At 45.7% G+C, this 19,107-nt stretch overlaps 1 protein-coding gene across 1 annotated transcript in view; it reads left to right on the top strand.

Moving 5' to 3' along the window:
• Positions 1-19,107, top strand: part of ARHGAP12 (Rho GTPase activating protein 12) — a 192,124-nt gene that overhangs the window by 17,967 nt on the left and 155,050 nt on the right. The window contains exon 3 of the mRNA XM_053260227.1: positions 6,368-6,516. The gene's annotated coding sequence lies outside the window, so the exon portion shown is untranslated. The remainder of the gene's footprint in view (positions 1-6,367; positions 6,517-19,107) is intronic.

Raw genomic sequence — 19,107 nt, 5'->3', positions numbered from 1 at the left:
GCTGTTGTTGAACTGCAACTCCTATCATCCCCAGCCACAACATCAGGAGAGCCGAGTTTGTCCACCCCTGCCCTAGAGTCACCCTGCCCCACCAAAATCCATGTGTCGCCCTGATATCTTGCTCTGAATAGAACCGCTGTTGCCATAGGACTCTTGTCAGCCACCGTGCCTCCTAAATAAATATTTTCTCAAGTGCTAAAAGTGGAGGAAGAATGCTGGGCCTTACTCCAAAGCATGAGAAAATCCGATTATTATTTACATAAGCAGACCAAGCAGAAGCACAAAGAAAGCTAGTGGAGAAAGAAGCAGCGAAATAAATTATACATCAGAGCTATGATAACATCAGCATGAATTATACATCAAGGCAATGATAAGTAGGAGTCCTGAAGGGGTTCCTCTAATTTGTGCTGTTCCATGGGCAGTTGGTTTATAAACACCACATAACGGAACAGCTCGTGCTGTGAAGGTGAGGCAACGCATAAGATTGAGTGCCCCCATTCCCAGTACCAGTGCAAGGAAATGTCCCCATGTGCAGGACTGAGAGAGGCCTCTGCCCACGGCATGAGGGCAGTTCTGTACTGTAGCAGTGCTGCACCAGAGTTCTAGGAAAGCCCAGGACCAGGGGTGCAGACGGAGAGGTCAAGCTGAAGAAGCAACTCCTCAATTAATTTTTGGGGGGGTGGGGGGAAGAAAGATGCTTTGGGGGGCAGATTTCGGTTTTTAGGCTTGGCAGGGGGGGAGTTCATCAAATGCTTATAGGGGGATCTGCACTCCTGCACACAGTGCTGAATTTTGGCACAAGCTAGGCAAGCTACAGCTTGGGGCCTCTTTATAATAATAAGATTAATAATTAATAGTTAATAATTAATAATTAAAAGACTAAATTTCACATTTTTCATAATGTATTTTAATGTAAAGGTGTTTTTAATGCAAATAGGCTTATTGCAAGAAAACTCTTCCCTTCCTTCCTTCCTTCCTTCCTTCCTTCCTTCCTAACATATTTATACATCACCTGAAACTCACATCTCTGGGTGGTTCACAATAAAACATTGAAAATTAGAACATTAAAACAATTGAAAATTTAAAACAATGTTAAAATTTATGACTTTAATTAAAAGCTTGGTGAACAAATGTGTTTTGACTGCCTTTTAAAATGTTGTCAAAGATGGGGAGGCTCTTTTTTTCAACAGAGAGCACATTCCAAAGCCTTGGGGGAGCAGTGAAGAAGGCCCAGCCCTGAGCAGCCACCAGACAAGCTGGTGGCAACTGCAGATGGACCTCCCCCAGGTGATCTCAAGAGGCGGTGGGGCTCATAATGAAGAAGGAGATAATGTAGAATGGGGAAAGGTGCAGAAGAGGGCAACCAAGATGATTGGGGCCTGGAACACCTTCCTTATGAGGCAAGGCTACAGCGTCTGGGGCTCTTTAGTCTGGAAACGAGGTGACTATGGGGAGACATGATAGGGGTTATAAAATTATGCATGGAGTAAAGAGAGTGGACAAAGAGAAAATTTTCTTCCTCTCTTACAACAATAGATCCAGGGGTCATCCCATGAAAATGAAGGCCAGGACAGGGGCGGAGCCACCGCGGGGCAAACGGGTTCAAAGAAACTGGGCTGCCAGCAATCAGGGGCCACACCTTGTGGGGGTGCTGGTTTAGCTCCCAAGTGGGGCTGCACAACCCCCGTTCAGGAGTTAAATGGCCACTGCGAACACATTGCCGGCCGAGCTCAAACTCCTGAACGGAGCTGCACGGCTCCATTCAGAAGCCAGACCAAGCCTGCTGTATCTGACGTCAGATATGTGGGCGTGGCTAGCCCCTGCGTCTAATGTCAGATGAGGGGGTGGGGTGAGCGGGGCTGTTGCCGCAGCCGGGCACGGGCCACTGATGGTCTGGCTCCATGCCTGGGCCAGGACATTTAGGACTGACAAAAGGAAGTACTTCTTCACGCAGCACGTAATTAACTTATGGAATTCTCTACCACGGGATGTGGTGATGGCCACTAGTTTGGATGGCTTTGAAAGGGGCTTAGCCAAAGTCATGGAGGACAGGTCTATCAATGGCTACTAGTCTGGTGGCTATTGGCCACCTCCAGCCTCAGAGGCAAGATGCCGCTAAATACCAGTTGTAGGGGTGTAATGGCAGGAGAGGGGGCAAGCCCTCACCCCCTGCCTGTGGGCTCCTCAGAGGCATCTGCTGGGCCACTGTGTGAAAGAGGATGCTGGAATAGATGGGCCTTGATCCTGATCCAGCAGGGCTGTTCCTATAGTCTTATGTAGGAATAAATACCCTGAACTCAAGCTGTTTAGGGCTTTAGAGGTTATAACCAGCGCTTTGTATTTCCCCCAGAAACATATTGGTAATCAATGCAATTCTTTTAGTATAGGTGTAATGTGGTCTCTTAAAGATGACCCAGAAACCAACCTGGCTGCTGCATTTTGCATTTTTAGATATGAATTTTCTTGTTGCATCTTTGCCACATAAAAGTAAAGCTTTATTATTTCTATTTTCATTATCCTTTTTGCTAGAATAATGTTTAGTAGTGCTATGGGGACTTTAAAGTTTGACATACTAGCTTAGGGCCTCAGCATGTCATAATGTGGCCCAGCCTGCACAACACCAGAAGCATGGCCTTGGCTATTTATCAGCTCATTAATGGGTATCATTAATTTGAATTTGCTCTCCCAAAACTGAAGCCCAGTTGAAGAGAGAAACAGATTCATCAAGTCAAAACAGTTCGTAACTGATGTGTATTTAGATAAGGCAGCAGTTTGGATCCAATGAAGTGTGAGTGGAAGGCATTCACACCTGTGGAATGTAATAGGAAGAACAACCACTGGAGGGTAAGTGAAAAATTGTACCCTGGAACCAAGTACCAAAGAAACAGCCACTTTTTATTTAGCTCTTGATCAGTTTTGATAATGGAAAGTTCCTGTTTAATATTCGGTGGCTTGTTTAGTTTTATGATAAAACCTGTCTTGGGTATGAAACAATTCTCCATATGAAAACATGAAAAATATCAAAGTTACCCTGTCACTCGCTCACCAAATGATTGAGAAATATGTGTATAGACAAAACATATTTTAAAAACTGTACAGACAGATGAAGGCCTTTCCAAGATTATTCAGGAAAATACCACACATCAACAAAACTAGATTGGGGAAGGAAGCTTATTGATGTCTGTCTTTGAAGAGCAGTTCTTCTGATTTTTTATTTATTCAAAAAAGGCATTTTCCCAGTTGAAAAGAACAATTGTGTCATTGGTTGTTTTTTTTTACGACAGCCCTAAACATTTGTGCCTGTTCTGCAGAGATGGGGTGATAGCATGTTTTCCACATGCAGACAGTCCCAGGTTCAAAAAGCCAGCATTTCCATTTAAAGGATCATGAGTTGCAGGGCTGGAAAAGATATTCTCTGCTTGAGATCTTGGAGATGCATTGTCAGTCAGAGTAGAAAATACTGGACTAAGTGGAATGCCATAGATGATGATGTTTTGCTTGTGCAATCTCTTCCATAATCAGAAACATGAAAATTCCTTTAGAACTGAAGCTTAGTGGCAGAGCATCTTCTTTGCATGCAGAGGGCCCCAGGTTCAATTCCTAGCATCTTCAAGTAGGGTTGGGAAAAACTCCTGCTTGAAACCTTAGAGAGCTGCTGCCAGTCATTGTAGACCAGGCCTGCTCAACCTAGGACCCACCAGCTGTTTTTGAACTAAAGTGAAAAGTAAAGTGTGCTGTCAAGTTGGTGTCCTGGTGACCACAGAGCCCTGTGGTTGTCTTTGGTAGAATACAGGAGGGGTTTACCGTTGCCATCTCCCACGCAGTATGAGATGATGCCTTTCAGCATCTTCCTATATTGCTGCTCCCCGATATAGGTGTTTCCTAACTCCCATAATCTCCAGCCACAGTGGCCAATAGCCAGGGATTATAGGAATTGGAGGCCAACATCTGCAGGAGGGCTGAAGTTGAGCAACCCTGGTGTAGACAATACAGAGCTAGATGGACCAAGGGTTTGACTTGGTATAAGGCAGCTTCCTATATGACTCTTGCAGTGTGGGAACTCTTAGAAGTGTTTATGGAACTGTGCTGGCAGCTATGTATCTTTTGCTCATAGATTTTTCGACCTACGAGGACCTTGTAACCTCATGTTTGGTCCTATGTTACCACATGTATGTGCATTAGGAAGCCATGATTGACAGTCAGATTACAGCACATGTAAACTGTGGGTGGCTTCTCATGACTGCTATGAACTATGCAACGAACTATGAACATGGAGGCTCCTCTTTAGGGATGAACTTCACAATGATGCGTGGCACTGGCATGCACACAGTTGCTGCACATGCGTGGTGGCCATGTGCATGCCGACGCTGTGCACAGGCTGCAGGGAGCAGTGCTGCAGCCACGCATGGCCTTTTGTAAAGCGAGCGCCACACCTGGAAAAGCAGTGAGGCAGCAGAGGAGCCGGTAAGGATCTGCTTACCTGCCTTTTAAGGTTAAAAACCCCTGCCAAACCAATTTGACTGCGGGCACCTGAGCTGGTTCAGTGCTTCCCTAAGGAAGTACCGAACCAGATCGTGCACATCTCTTATGGTTCATTTTGTTAAATACAAACATTTGCCTGAAACAATTAAATATTTTGCCATAGAGAAAGTGACAATATAAGAAGGGGTGCTTATCTTTAAAATTGACTCAAAGGGAAGCCTTTTGGACATTCACTCTCTCCCCCATGGGTCTGAATGAGCAATTAGACAGCAGCATATTTTTAATACATCTATTGTGTATGTGTGTGTGTGTGTGTGTGTGTGTGTGTGTGTGTGTGTGTGTGTGTGTGTATTGATAGATAGATAGATAGATAGATACTATTTTATATTGGTTTTTCATATACTAATTTGAACTAACTTGCTAATAGTCATTATGAGTATGCAATAACACATGTATTATGTTTACATTTGAGAGACCATTTCAGATTGGGTGTACAAATTAATTCTCTTTAAGACCTTTGGCTCAGGAGGTCAGCAGATTCCACACAGCTGTTATAAATGTGCCCTCTTATTCCTGTGAGTTATTCAGTATCCCAGAGACTTTTCAGCAGTAGGGTCAGTTTGCAAAAGAGGTCATGTGAGATAGCTTCTTTATAGTTGAAGAAATGATTATTTAAGTTTGGGATTTAGTGTTTTATGTTTTGAGAAGATTTATTCAGATAGGCTTTATTTATGACATATATATTTCTTGAGGATTGTGTAAAATAAAGTTGTGCCGTCAAGTCAGTGTCGACTCCTGGTGACCACAGAGCCATGTAGTTTTCTTTGTTAGAATACAGGAAAGGTTTACCATTGCCATCTCCCATGCAGTGTGAGATTATGCCTTTCAACATCTTCCTATATTGCTGCTGCCTGACATAGGTGTTCCCATAGTCTGGGAAACATACCAGCAGGCATTCGAACTGGCAACCCTTTGCTCCCTAGGCAACTTACTTCATCTTATAATTTGAACACACAACCAATCAATTTCATGCCATGAGCTAAATCACTTCTTCAGAGTGACCAAATCTACAAAGGTATTGCCCCCCTATGAGTAATTCACAAACTGCTTCAAAAATAGTCAGTGTTGAGGATTGTGTAGATCTTCGCCCCTTGGAGTGAGGGAGATAATGAAGGAGATAGGGAGGGGTGGATCTGGGGGGCCCTCAGGAGCTTGGGGTCCCAGGTTCTTTGAACCCATTAGCTCAATTATAGCCACACCCCTGCCACTCTTGACTAGGGTAGACGAGGAGAGCTCAGGGGATGAGGCACCAGAGTGGATCCTATACTCTTTGTGGACACCATCTCTGCCACACCCAGAAGATTTATTTATTCATTTATTTATATTTTTACACTTCTATCCCGCTGTTCCTCCAAGGAGCTCTGAGAGGTGTACATGGTTATTTTTAACCTCACAGCAGTCCTGTGAAGTAGGTTAGGCAGAGGGATACATGACTGGCCCAGAGTCACCCAGTGTGTTTTATGGCTGAACAGGGATTCGAACTCAGGTCTTTCTGGCCCTAGTCCAACACTCTAACCACTATGCTGGCTCTCTGTTAAAGCACCATAGCTCTTACCCTCCAAATCTGAAGACTCCCTCCACCCTCTGTAGAGGAGTCACAAATACCCCACCATAGGAGCCTATGCCTGTGAAATAGGTCTCGGCCCCTTTAAGCCTCTGCAGTCCCCTGAAGATTGGGGAAGAGCCGCCCCAGTCTTAAACTGAGTTGTTGCTGAAGCAACTTTTTTGTTGTTGAAGTACATGCCTTGTTCTTATACTCTGTTCTTCAGATACCTGGCTTTTGACCCTCTGCTTGTTTGACCAAACCTTTGTCTGCTCTGGATAGATCCATCTCTGTCTTCTCACCTACTGCTTTTGCGGACTTGACCTTGTCCGATGGACTGATTCCTGTCTCCTTCGGCTTTGGTGACTTCGGCTTGGCTGGTCCCCACAGAGTGCTGCCTGTAACTGACACACCTGCCTCTTCCAGCTATGGTAAGTATGCTCCTGATTCCTGACATTTTACCTACTGAACATGTTCCTGACTTACTGCCTTGCCAGCAGCTGTGAGAAGCCATCCATAGTAAAATAAACACATCCTCCATCTTGAAAGGGCTCCCCGCCACCACCCTATATGTGGGCAGGGAAATATTCGCAGCAGCTCTTCTGCTCAAGGAAGTAGCAGAAAATGTTCCATTAGCCATTATTGCCTGTGCAGTTTCCATCAATGAGGAATGACACAAGGCAAATGGGACAGACCAAAGGAAGCTGCCATATACAGTCACAGTCTGGGAAGGACACTGGTGGGGATTTGAACCAACAGCCTCCTGCTCCCTAGGCGAGCTGCTTCCCCACGGCACCACCACACCATATTGAACTAGGGATGTGCACGGAACCTGGCGGGGGTGGTTCAAAGGTGGGGTGGGGGTTGGAATTTAAGGGTGGGGGAGGGTGCATTTACCCCCTCCCTCCGCTCCCCCCCCGGTGTTCCATTATGTAAGGCTCCTTCAGGGCAGTGGCATACCTCCCTGCCGCCCTGTCCCCTCTTTGGCTGGAAGTAGCCGGAAGTACCTGGCGCGTGTGCGCGCACTGGGCGCATGCGCACGTGTGACAGGTACATCCGGCCAAAGAGGGGACAGGGCAGCAGGGAGGTATGCTGCCACCCTGAAGGAGTCTTGCATAACGGAGTGCCAGCGGGGGGGAAAGCAGAGGGAGGGGTAAATGCACCCTCCCTGGCCCTTAAAGTCTGATCCTCGCTGCCTCCGAACCTCCCAGGCCTGTTTGGAGGCCTGTGAAAGGGCCTCCGAACAGGTTCGTGTACTTCCTATATTGAACTCGGCCCTAAAGGTCTAGCTGAGTGAAAAGTGTTCTGTAGCTTTGTATAGAGCTGGTCTAGGTTCTTGCGCTGTGTGTTCTGGACAAATAAATAGTTCCTAGCTAAGCAACAGGGTATCTCAGATTATTTCAGCTGTTTCGACCACACAATACAGAGAAGCAAACTAGTTTCACCAAGTTATAGCTGTGTTTCCTGTTCTTTATAGTTCAGCCTAATTTGCAAGGTTTGCTGTTTACTATGCTGATTCAGCTAAGAAGGGTTGGGACTGCTAATACTGTGCAAACAAAAAAATAATACTTTGCACTTCTGTGGCATTTTCCCTTTCAGAATTTCAGAGTTCTTATGTAAACAATATTAAGCATATAGAGAAGTTAAGAAAAACCAGTTTGGCAACCAGGTGCATAACCCAAATAACTTTGATTAGTTCAAGAGATGAAAAGGAAAGACTTGAAAATTGGTACAGAGAATTTTTGCAAATTAAGTGCATTTTGTGTTTACATGCAAAGTGAAGTTTATTAAAAAGGCACATATTTTTTTCTTAATTAGTAACCTTGGAAGCCTGGCAAGTATTTTTGGCTGATCGTGTAACCAGAACAGAATTCACATTATAAGACTGTGCACATGAGCAGCCCTACCCAGGTTAGGGAAGCCCTACCTGGGTAAGGTTGCTCGTATGCAGCGCTGGGATCGAGGCCGATCCCAGCTCTGCCTCTTCCTCAAGCCCGAGTTTTGTACCCAGGCTTTTTCCTGGGTTAAAGCACACAAGTGCACCTACTCTCGGGGGAATCCCCCAATGCACTGTGCTTGTAGCGCGGTGCGTTGTGGGATTCCTGGAGGCCAGGAAAATGAGTCCTGGCCTCCAGAGATACACATTGCTCCATGCAGCACAGATCATGTGGGCTCATGGCAGTGCGCCAACATGAATTTCAAGGATCGACGGGAGGTGGGGGGTGGAATGGTAGGTCCATCCCTGCCTGACCCTACCCGCCCGGTTACGAGAATAGCCTTTGCATGTTCCAGGTGCATCCCCTAGATTTCACCAAACAGTTGTGGTTTCACTCCAGCTAAATGTATATTGGCCACACACCTAGTTACTGCAAAGCTTTTTTTCAGTGACCTTCTTTAATGAACAATTGAAAGTTAAAAGTTTAAAAACATTCAAAAGCTTAAAAACTTAACCACAGATATAGCAAATGTTTTGATGTAAGACATCATCCTCAGTGCTGTACAAAGGTGGCTGAGGCCTTGTTCTTAAATACAACTCCACACCATGATTCAGCTAAAGAACTGAAGGCAATCAACCTAGTTACTTATTAATCATGTATTTGGCAATAGGTGGCACTTCCAAATCCATATCAAACTTTGTATAGGATGCACATGTATAAGCAACAATTTATATATATCAAAATGCTCGCCAAATAGTAGGAATGTGTATAGAAAAGCTGTGCTAACTGTTGCTTACCTCTGGTAGAGATGTGCAAAACTTTTGAGCTCAAAACAAAATGACCCTGTTTCAAGTGTCATTTTGGCACCCTGTTTTTCTGCTTGCTGATTGGTTTTCTGGCACTGGCTTCTGATTGGCTTGAGATCTCCTTGCTTCTTGTTTGGCTTGTTATCATACAGATCAAGTGTTATCATGGGCAACTGTGCCCCCATTGGCCAGGGTGAGGAAGGGGGAACAAAAAAGCAGGGAATTTTGAAATATATTCAAAGGGTTTGGGAGGCAGAGAGAGCCTTTGGCGTGCCCTTGGAGAGGAGGGAGGAAGGAATCAAGAAAGGCTTGATTTTGTCCTTTTCCAGCACTATGCTGTGCTATTGCTGCTATAATAACTATTTGATTTTTCTGGATCTCAGATTGACAAAGGGATAACTTAGGTGCCTGTCTTCCTTCCTTCAATTGTGGTTTGTTTATGAGACAGTGTTGTGGCAAGAAATGTACAGTGGCAGAGGTGTGTGTGTATGTATAATATTTCTCAGCAATTGCTGTGATGAGCTCCATGTCTGGCCTTGAGACTAACTTGTGCTTCACTGGTCTGGTCTGCAATCTGGATTGCAAGGTTTACTCAGTCAAAATGTGGCTGAAGTTGCTGCTGTGGCAGCTGTTGCAATGCTGAAGTAAGGAGTCATAATTGTGGGGTGTGTGAGAGCAACTTGTGCCGATGATGTTATTGCAGTGCAGGCACTGTGGCTAGCAGTGGACTGGATTTTGGGTCAGTGATTCTTTTTTGGCCATTTTTGAACTGCTCAAAAAAATGTGTGATTTGTGTTGGGAGGGACAGATTCCCTTTTACTGTGTGCTTCTAATCTGCAGTGTTTTGCAAGGCAGGGTCACAAAATGCATTGCAAATTGCAATGCAAAACTGAGTGCAGCTTGTGTTAGCCATAGGGAACGATGGGGAACTCAAGATGCCCCTATGGTGGGTTTGGGAAAAGGTTAATGGGTGGGTGGGGGAATCACCTGCTTGCCCATTTCTTTTGTGGGTTAGGTGGTAGGTAGCACCCATCATGCCCTACCACACAACCAACTTTGGTGTCCCTAGAAGCTACCCATGGGGAACGATGGGGTGTTTCAAGTTTCCCCATTGTTCCCTATGGTTGAAACACTCAAAACATTTTGAGTTGGTTTCATCAAACAGCTGGCTTGGCTGCTGTTTCAATGAAATGTTTCAAGCTTGAAATGAAACACGATCTGAGGAGCCAGTGTGGTGTAGTGGTTAGAGTGCTGGGCTAGGACCGGGGAGACCCGAGTTCAAATCCCCATTCAGCCATGAGACTTGCTGGGTGACTCTGGGCCAGTCACTTCTCTCTCAGCCTAACCTACTTCACAGGGTTGTTGTGGGGAGAAACTTAAATATGTAGTACACCGCTCGGGCCTCCTTGGAGGAAGAGTGGGATATAAAATGTAGATGATAATAATAATAATGCACATCCCTAACCTCTGTTGAAGACGTGGGTTATTAATATTGTTTAAAAAATGAATCTGTAATAAAAATAGTTATAACCCACTTCTCTTAATTTTTGAAGCATTTACAACAAAATGCAAGTGTATATCTATTCATTCTTGACCATCTGCTTCCAAGCTTGTTAAGAACAATAGCCTTTACCCTTTTTCCTAGTGTGAGATGACATGGTACTCAGCAGTGCTTTTTAATGCATTCATAAATGATCTAGAAGATGAGTTAAGCGGCAAGGTGGCCAAATTTGCAGATGATACCAAACTCTTTCGAGTAATGAAAAACAAAACAGATTGTGAGGAGCTCCAAAAGGATCTCTCCAAACTGGGGGAGTGGGCGACAAAATGGCAAATGCGCTTCAATGTTGGCAAGTGTAAAGTGATGCACATTGGGACGAAAAACTCCAACTTCAAGTATATGTTGATGGGATCTGAGCTGTCAGTGACTGATCAAGAGAGGGATTTTTGGGTCATGGTGGACAGCTCGTTGAAAGTGTCGACTCAATGTGCGGAAGCTGTCAAAAAGGCCAATTCCATGCAAGGATTCATTAGGAAGGGGACTGAAAATAAAACGGCTAATATTATAATGCCCTTATACAAAACTATGGTGTGGCTACACCTGGATTACTGTGTACAATTCTGGTCACCACAACTAAAAAAGGACATTGTGGAACTGGAAAAGGTGCAGAAGAGGGCAACCAAGGTGATCAGGGGCCTAGAGCACCTTTCTTATGAGGCAAGGCTGCAACACCTGGGGCTATTTAGTTTAGAAAAAAAGATGACTGCGGGCTGACATGATAGAGGTCTATAAAATCATGCATGGAGTGTAGAAAGTGGATAGAGAGAAATTCTTCTCCCTCTCCCATAACTCTAGAACCAGGGGTCATCCCATTAAATTGATTGCTGGGAAATTTAGGACCAGCAAACGGAAGTACTTTTTCACACAACGCATAATCAACTTGTGGATTTCTCTGCTACAAGATGTGGTGACAGCCAAAAACCTGGATGGCTTTAAAAGGGGTTTGGATAACTTCATGGAAGAGAGGTCTATCAACGGTTACTAGTTGGAGGGCTATAGGCCACCTCCAGCCTCAAAGGCAGGATGCCTGTGGGTACCAGTTACAGGGGAGTAACAGCAAGAGAGAGGGCATGCCTTCAACTCCTGCCTGTAGGCTCCCAGTGGCATCTGGTGGGCTACTGTGTGAAACAGAATGCTGGACTAGATGGGCCTTGGGCCTGATCCAGCAGGGCTGTTCTTATGTTCTTAGTGGTGGTGCACAATCTTCTTGCACTTGAGGCAGGGCATCAAATGCCATCCCTTCCCTTTGTTCGAGTGGCAGTAGCAATGTGCAAACCTGTGCACATCCATATACTTGCCTCTCCCACCTTTCCCTCCTCCTTTGCAGTGGAAATATGTGCAGCAAATGTACTCTGCTCCCTCTGTAGAGTGCCTCCAGGACTCTAATGCCCCCCTCTTTCCAATTCATCTTCTACTTTCTCCCCTTATCACTATCAGGCCAGCAGCAAGTGAAGGGGGAAGGCAGCAGCAGCAAAGAGAATGAGGTGTTGGTGAGGCTGTGCCACTACTTAGTGGCTCACTGCTTGGATGGTAGGGGATGGCAGAGGGAGGCAGATGAGGTGATGACGGACAACTTGCCACTCTGCCAGCACTTCTCCCTTACTCATGTAAGTACTCTCTAAAGTATGCACTTCAGTGCTATTCCCCTGTGCCAGGACTTCTTAAACTTGGGGTGGGAGGGTCCCCAGCCCAGATATTGCTGGACTACAACTCCCATCATCCCTAGCCACAAAGGTCTGGGAATTATGGGAGTTGTTATCCAATGTCATCTGGGGATCTGAATCTGGGAACTCATGCCCTATACAGTTCCTAGGGGGACGGGGAATCTTTTTGCATATTGATCTAGTCCCTGAGATTTCTGTGGAATATTGTTCAATACTGCCCATCTTAGAAGTCTACTAGTGTGTATTAGGTATCATCATGCTTGCTGCTCTTTGGTGTCTAGAATATATTAATGCCTGAATTTCTGTTGAAAAGCATTTTTCTGAGCCTTGAATAGCAGCAACCCTTGCTATTATCCCTTACAATCTCTACATAGTAGCTTGAGGGCAGGGCCTGTTCTGGTTTTTAGTTTTGGTACAGAACCTGGTGATTTCAGCACTTTAGATGACATCCTCATATTTCCATTTGTTCCCAAACTGTGGACAAACACAAGAACCAATCAAGTGTCAGGCAAAGGAGCTGCAACTGATTCTGGAGAGAGTTTCTCTAAGACACCCACCACCTACACAGTAAGGCTGTTCACACGAGCAAACCTACCCAGCCTTAGGCAGCCCTACTTGAGTAGTGCTGCTCATGTGAAGTGCTGGGATCGGCCTCAATCCCGGCGCTGCCCTCCCAGGTAGCTTGGGTCAATTTACAGGTAGACGGGCACACGTGCGCCCTTCTACCCAGGTAAACGGTCATGAACATAGGAAGCTGCCATATACTGAGTCAGACCATTGGTCTATCTAGCTCAATATTGTCTCCACAGACTGGCAGCGGCTTCTCCAAGGTTGCAGGCAGGAATCTCTTTCAGCCCTCTCTTGGAGAAGCCAGGCAGGGAATTTGAAACTTTTTGCTCTTCCCAGAGAGGCTCTATCCCCTGAGGGGAATATCTTCCAGTGCTCACACTTCTAGTCTCCCATTCATATGCAACCAGGATGGACCCTGCTTAGCTAAGGAGACAAGTCATGCTTGCTGCCACAAGAGAATGCTCAGGCTCAGGGGCGTAGCTATAATTGAGCGAAAGGGTTCAAAGAACACGGGCCCCCAGCTCCTGAGGGTCCTCCAGCTCCATCCTTCCCTATTTTCTTCATTATCTCCCTCACTCTGGGGGGCCACCAGAGAGAGGGATGAACACAGGCCCCCTCTCCCCTAGCTCAGGCTGCACGCACAGGTTCGTGGACAAACTATATGACTTTTGTGACTCAAAAGCAGAAATGCAGCTTGAAATGATTCATCTGATAGCCATGGAAGAAACTGGAAGTTGCTAAACTTTCTACTGAAAATCACAGGGATTTGTAGTTCTAATAAGAAATGTTTGCTTGGGCTGTTAAGGGGAACTTGGAGGAGGAGGTGATTGCATTGTTCTAAGTGAGGAGGTGGCAAAAGCATTGCTATAAAGAGGTGAGTAGGAAGAGGCTGCCAAGAAAACAAGCGAAGGAGCAGAGCGGGGAGGCGTTGCCTCTGGAGGTGTTTTTATGCCAGGCTTGCTAGGTGGCTTTACAGTCATAACTAAGATTGCAATCCTAGGCAACTTATCTACAGTGGTGGCACAAGAAGGAAATGTGGGGAGGACAAAATGGGGAAAGAGCATTTTCTTTAAGTATGCTCAGGAGTCCATCAAGGGGGTGGGGTAGTGAGCTACTTATGGTGCAGGGGATTCTTGACCTTATTTCCCTCGGGCATTAATACAGTTCACACGATAGAAAACTGGGTAGGACAAGCATGCTACTTAGCTTTGGGAGGGGCGCGTGCGTGCTCCCAAATTTTGATCACGAGTGAGCAAACAAGTAGGTAGGAGGGAGGAGTGGTAGTATGTGTGAGAGGAACTGGGCAAGATAGCTTTTCCTCCGACCTTGGTAAAATGCTGGATAGGACAGCACACGATCACTCTCCCTACCTCACACATGATCAAAAATCAGGAGCATGCATAGCTCCTGAAAATGTGTTTGATCATGTGAGCTGCCCACACACACACACACACACACACACAGAGAGAGAGAGAGAGAGAGAGAGAGAGAGAGACATTGGGAGGAAGTTCCTTTGAATTCAGTGGCTGACATGCTGCACAGCCTTAGCAGGGTGGGGCAACTTGTGGACCCTTTCAAATGGGGACGTGCCAGCTGATCCCTCAAATGGCTCCATATGTGCACATTTGTCAACTGGCGCCCATAGGGCGAGCCCAGCAGTGGGAGTGGGCAACATAGGCAGCGGGGGAGGCAGCAAGTACAGCCCTCTGGGGCCCCACAGTGTGTGTTCTTGGTATATGCTTGCCCAATTGTGGCAACATCCCTGGCTGCAGCTATTGATAATATACCACGTTGGAAATGACATATCAGGACATCGCTTTGCATCATCGCCTCACAGAGCTGAGCCTAATTTCATCGCGAGCCAAAGCAAAATAATGAATAAAATATATTAACTTTATTTATTAACCACCCCAGAATGGTTGTTCTCTGGGTGGCTCACAAAATAAAACACAACTACAAAATAAAAACACACACAGTTAAACACGTTAAGACAAAAAACATTTCCTCGGAAGTTAGGTTTCTGTCTGTATCTTAGGCCCAGACTGCACTTGATGGGCCCTATTCAGAGGTGCAGCCGGGAGTGGAGATGCAATTGGAAGGGACAGAGCAGCACACATTCAGGGGGTGCTGAGTCCTCTCCACCACTCAGCCACCCACTACATTTACCCCTGCAGTTCCTCCTGAGGACTTTTCTCCCGGCTGGGCTTTGATACCACAGGTTAGCCTGGCTGGGAGAAATATACCACGATTTCCTCCCATCTATGTCTTTCTTTGCCCCTCCTTGCTTTATGACCGCCCTGAGTCACTTTAGGAAGGGTGGTATATAAATAGAATAAATAAATAAATTAAATATGTGAATGGAGCAGACTCGGGCTTAATGATGGTTCTGTCATGATCGCATTTTGCAGGAGTCTTTGACTCCTAAGAAGATTCCTACTTTGTCTTTCCCTGACTGATAAATGGGTTCTGCCTAAAGCGTGAATAACCCATTTAGCTCTGGCCTCGGAATACAATGAGCAATTTAATGAATTCTTAATCTGAATCAGATGTTCAAATGCATAAGCATTGCTCTGGTCTTATCTCCTGATAACATCCTTCCAGTGCTTTAATAGCCATGGCTTGCATTTCTAAAGCTACACAGGACCATCTTAGTGGATAATGAGAGAGGGAGCTGTCTTCACATGAATCTATTAAATGGTTGCATCACAGAGAACTATTATCCATGACTCCAGACTCCCAATCTTTCTGGAAAACAGTGTCTGGTTTGAAAGTTTTGGCAGCAATAAGATCTTTTGGTAGTCTGTTAGAAATCAATGGACCATAGTTATAAATCAGGTTCAAGAGGAATGCCAGTTTCCTCAATTGCTAAGTCAACAATTGGGTGGGAGAATCCATATGACAGATGGTTGGTCCTCAGCCGACTGGGCAAAAAGGCACCTTTTAAAATGGTGGCTATCTTATTTAGCAAGGGGAGACAATCCTGTAAACAAAACAACTTCCTGAGCATCATGAAAAGATGTTGCTAATGGTTCATGGTTAAATGAGGATAACCTCCACTGAGCAGCTGATGATGGCCACATGGTACTGGAAACAAAATATCCTCTGGATGGTGTAAGGCCAATCCAACCTGTTTCTTGCTTCTGTTCATTATCGTGCTTAGACTGAAGGTATCACACTCCTGTTGCAAAGCTCTGAAGTGGAGTCTTCCTTGAGAAATACAGTGTGCAGTTCTCCCAGAAGTAAAAACTGGATATTCTCTAAAACAGGGAGCCTGTCTTTTTCCATATTTGAATTTTAGTGCACATAAGCTGATGCCATAGTAAATCTATTAGTCTTTAAGGTGCCTCAAGACACTTGGTTGTGTTTGCTCCAACAACCAACACAGCTAGCTCTTTGGGCTTTCATCTGAGTCATCTGAGTCTGGAGTCTTCTCTGGAAGGCTTGCTTTCTGTGCAAGGGCATATCTAGCTGAGAGGAGGCCCATGTTCACCCCTCTTCCTGGCAGCCACTTGGAGTGAGGGAGATAATGAAGAAAATAGGTAGGGGTGGAGCTGGGGGGCACTCAGGAGTTGGGGGGGGCGGGTTCTTTGAACCATCCGTTCAATTATAACTACACCCCTGTTTCTGTGCACTGACCATGAGCCGGGTCTCATGATCAGTGAGATCCAGTTTAAAAGGGTGAGCGGGGAGAGTGGGCTAAGCCCGCTCTCCCCGCACACAAGCAAGTGGGAGCCCTGGGTGGCTGGATCGGCTGCCCACACGATTTCCGGCCCCGTGATGGAGCTGGCGGGGGCTGGGGAGCTTGGGGGCCGCGCAGCCCCCGAAAGCTCCAGTATGCCCTGCGCAAGCACGCAGGGCATACTGGGGAGACCCCCGGAGCCGGGAGGTGGCTTTTTGCCTCCCCTCCGGGGGTCTACTCATGAGTAACCATGGCACAGAGCTGCACCGCGGCTACTCATGATCTGTAAAACCAGGTTTGCGGAGCGCTCTCTCCACAAACCTGGTTTTAGAGTAGGAAACTTAGGCGGGTTACCCACCTAGGAACCACCGGGCTTGCAGCTGAGCCCGGTGGTTTACATGATGGGGCGAAATCGGGCTAGCCTCCGCTAGCCCGATTTTGCCCCATCGTATGAATAGCCTCCTTGATTGTTAGCACTCATCTAGATAGTGGCTGTTGGTTCTGAACTGGTCCTGTGATTAATTCTCTACTTGCTCCAGCTGCCCTATTCTCTAGGAACAGATCCTGTTTTCAGGTATCTGCACCTAGTAAATCATAGCCACTATTATGCCTTCTGGGGTGATTCTTGAGGTGCATTTTTGAAATTCTACTAGAATGCACAAACATCTACTAGAGAACTTCAAGTTTCAACCCCTCTTGCTGGTCTCTAGAAGCTAAGACAGTTCATGTGATCAGTAACTGGATAGAACAATTTGAGAGCTGTGCACACTCCTGATTTTTTAATTGTCTGTGAGGGAAGACTAAGGTAGGAGGTGCCAGCAAAGACTGAGGCTGTTCACACAACTGAAAACTGGGTAGGACAAATGGCCTACCAAGGTTTGGGAGCTGTGCACGCTCCCTGTTTTTGGTTGTGTGGGTGCAAACAATTAGGTAGGAGGAGGGAGAAGAAGTGATTGTGTGGGAGACAAGAGCTGGGTAGGACAATGCATCCCTACTCAGCTTTCATACCCAGCACTTGACCAAGGTAGGAGGGAAATCTGTCCTACCCAGCTCCTTCTCCCACACAATCACTTCTCTCTACTCCTACCTAGTTGTTTGCACCCACACAATCAAAAATGGGGAGTGCATACAGCTCCCAAACCTTGGTAGGCCATTTTGCCTACCCAGTTTTTGGTTGTGCAGACATTCTTATGGTGTGCTTAGCAGCAGCTATGTACAAGCAGCTGTAGGCAGCTGCTGAAGAAGGAAATGCCCTTGTACACAGCTGCTGCTTAGCACATGGTCTCTGCCAGTGCCTCCTACCTTGTTTTTTCCTACCCAGTTATTGATCATGTGAACTGTCATGCTTTGTGTGTATGTAAATGAATGCAAATAGACACAAAATGAATATAACCTATAGCAAGGAGAGAAAAACTTTCAGCAGTGTGTGAGGAAGGGAAGCCCAGATAGTGCTATTTGGTGGGAGAATAGACCAGGGCATGTTACCAGAACACAAGAGTATCCCTATATTCACCTCTTAAGTGATTACCTCTTAAAGTTAGCCTTGCTTCCTGTGGTCGAACCTGCCTAATGCCCTTAGTTGGAATTTTAGATATCTCTTGTATATAACAGCATGAATATATTGAAGGGGAAGAAAGAGAAACTTTACAAAAGCAAAAAAGTGATGGCACTTTCTGGACATGATGTGATTCCTGAAAAAAGAAATCAGGTCATTCGAAAGTTAACATGAACACTTAAAATAGAAAGAGAAAAAGTAATTTTTAAAAAAAATCTCTGTAAGGATATCCCAACAGACTTCCTCCTACTGCAATTTTGCATCTGATTCTTTATAACCTTCACAATGACACCACCTTACATTTTTGCAGCACTTTTCATCCCAAAGGGTTTTAGATGCCTGCCAATGTATCAAAGCCCTAATTGATGCAACAGCAGTGGGAGTTGTGTATATGGTTTGAGGGCATTAAATGGCAGGGTGTAGGCACCTGAATCATTTGCCTTTTGTTAAGGAACAGTCAGAATTGAGGAATGTACTTGGCAGGCCTTCTTCCCTTGCAAAATTCTTTTATTGAGTTGTTTTCATGAAATGCCAAGAAATTAGAAGCTTATTTATTATGCCATGCCAATGGAGTTAAGAGAAGAAGGCATTCCTCGCTAGCAGAGCCCTGATGTCTGTGGAAGAAGATGCTTTGCTTGTCTGGAGAGAATAGTTGTGTGATGATTAGCAAAATGGGTAGTTCTCCTAAGGAGAGTAGGCACAGAAGAAAGATCAGGCACACTTTTCATGGATCACACCTAAATCACATAAGGCAGGACGGCTAACTTCTTCAGCCTGGGGTCAGATTCCTCCTGAGGAAGCTGCTCAGAGAAGCCGGAGCCCCTAGCAATGACATCACACTCTAGGGCTGTTCTTACGACCCTAATAGAGTCAGAGGAGTGTCCAGAGAGCTGTGCATGTTTCCATTCGTTGGTCGTGTGTTTGCAAAGATCAAGGTAGACAGACAGAATTGGGATCATGTGGAAGATGGGTAGGATAGGTGCCGCCAACCCACATTCTGATTTTGGATCACAAGAACAGCCCTTCTCTCTCCAGGAACAGGTTGCCAGTCAGAATTAGTTTCCCTACTCCTTGAGACTGAAGAACCTCTAATTTCTTTTGGGATGGTGGCCTGCCACATGAGAAGCAGCCTCTTCCATAGTGTGATGAGAGGTGGAGGCAAATTGTTGTTGTGGATTGTCTGCAGCCCAGTGAGGATCATCCTTGATATTAAACAATCATAACAGCAAGCTATTTTTGCAAGCTTAGCT

The sequence above is a fragment of the Hemicordylus capensis genome, chromosome 6 (assembly GCF_027244095.1).
Source record: "Hemicordylus capensis ecotype Gifberg chromosome 6, rHemCap1.1.pri, whole genome shotgun sequence".
NCBI classification, from domain to species: domain Eukaryota; kingdom Metazoa; phylum Chordata; class Lepidosauria; order Squamata; family Cordylidae; genus Hemicordylus; species Hemicordylus capensis.
The sequence above is the reverse complement of the archived record's forward strand: the minus strand, read 5'-3'. Positions and strand labels throughout refer to the sequence as shown.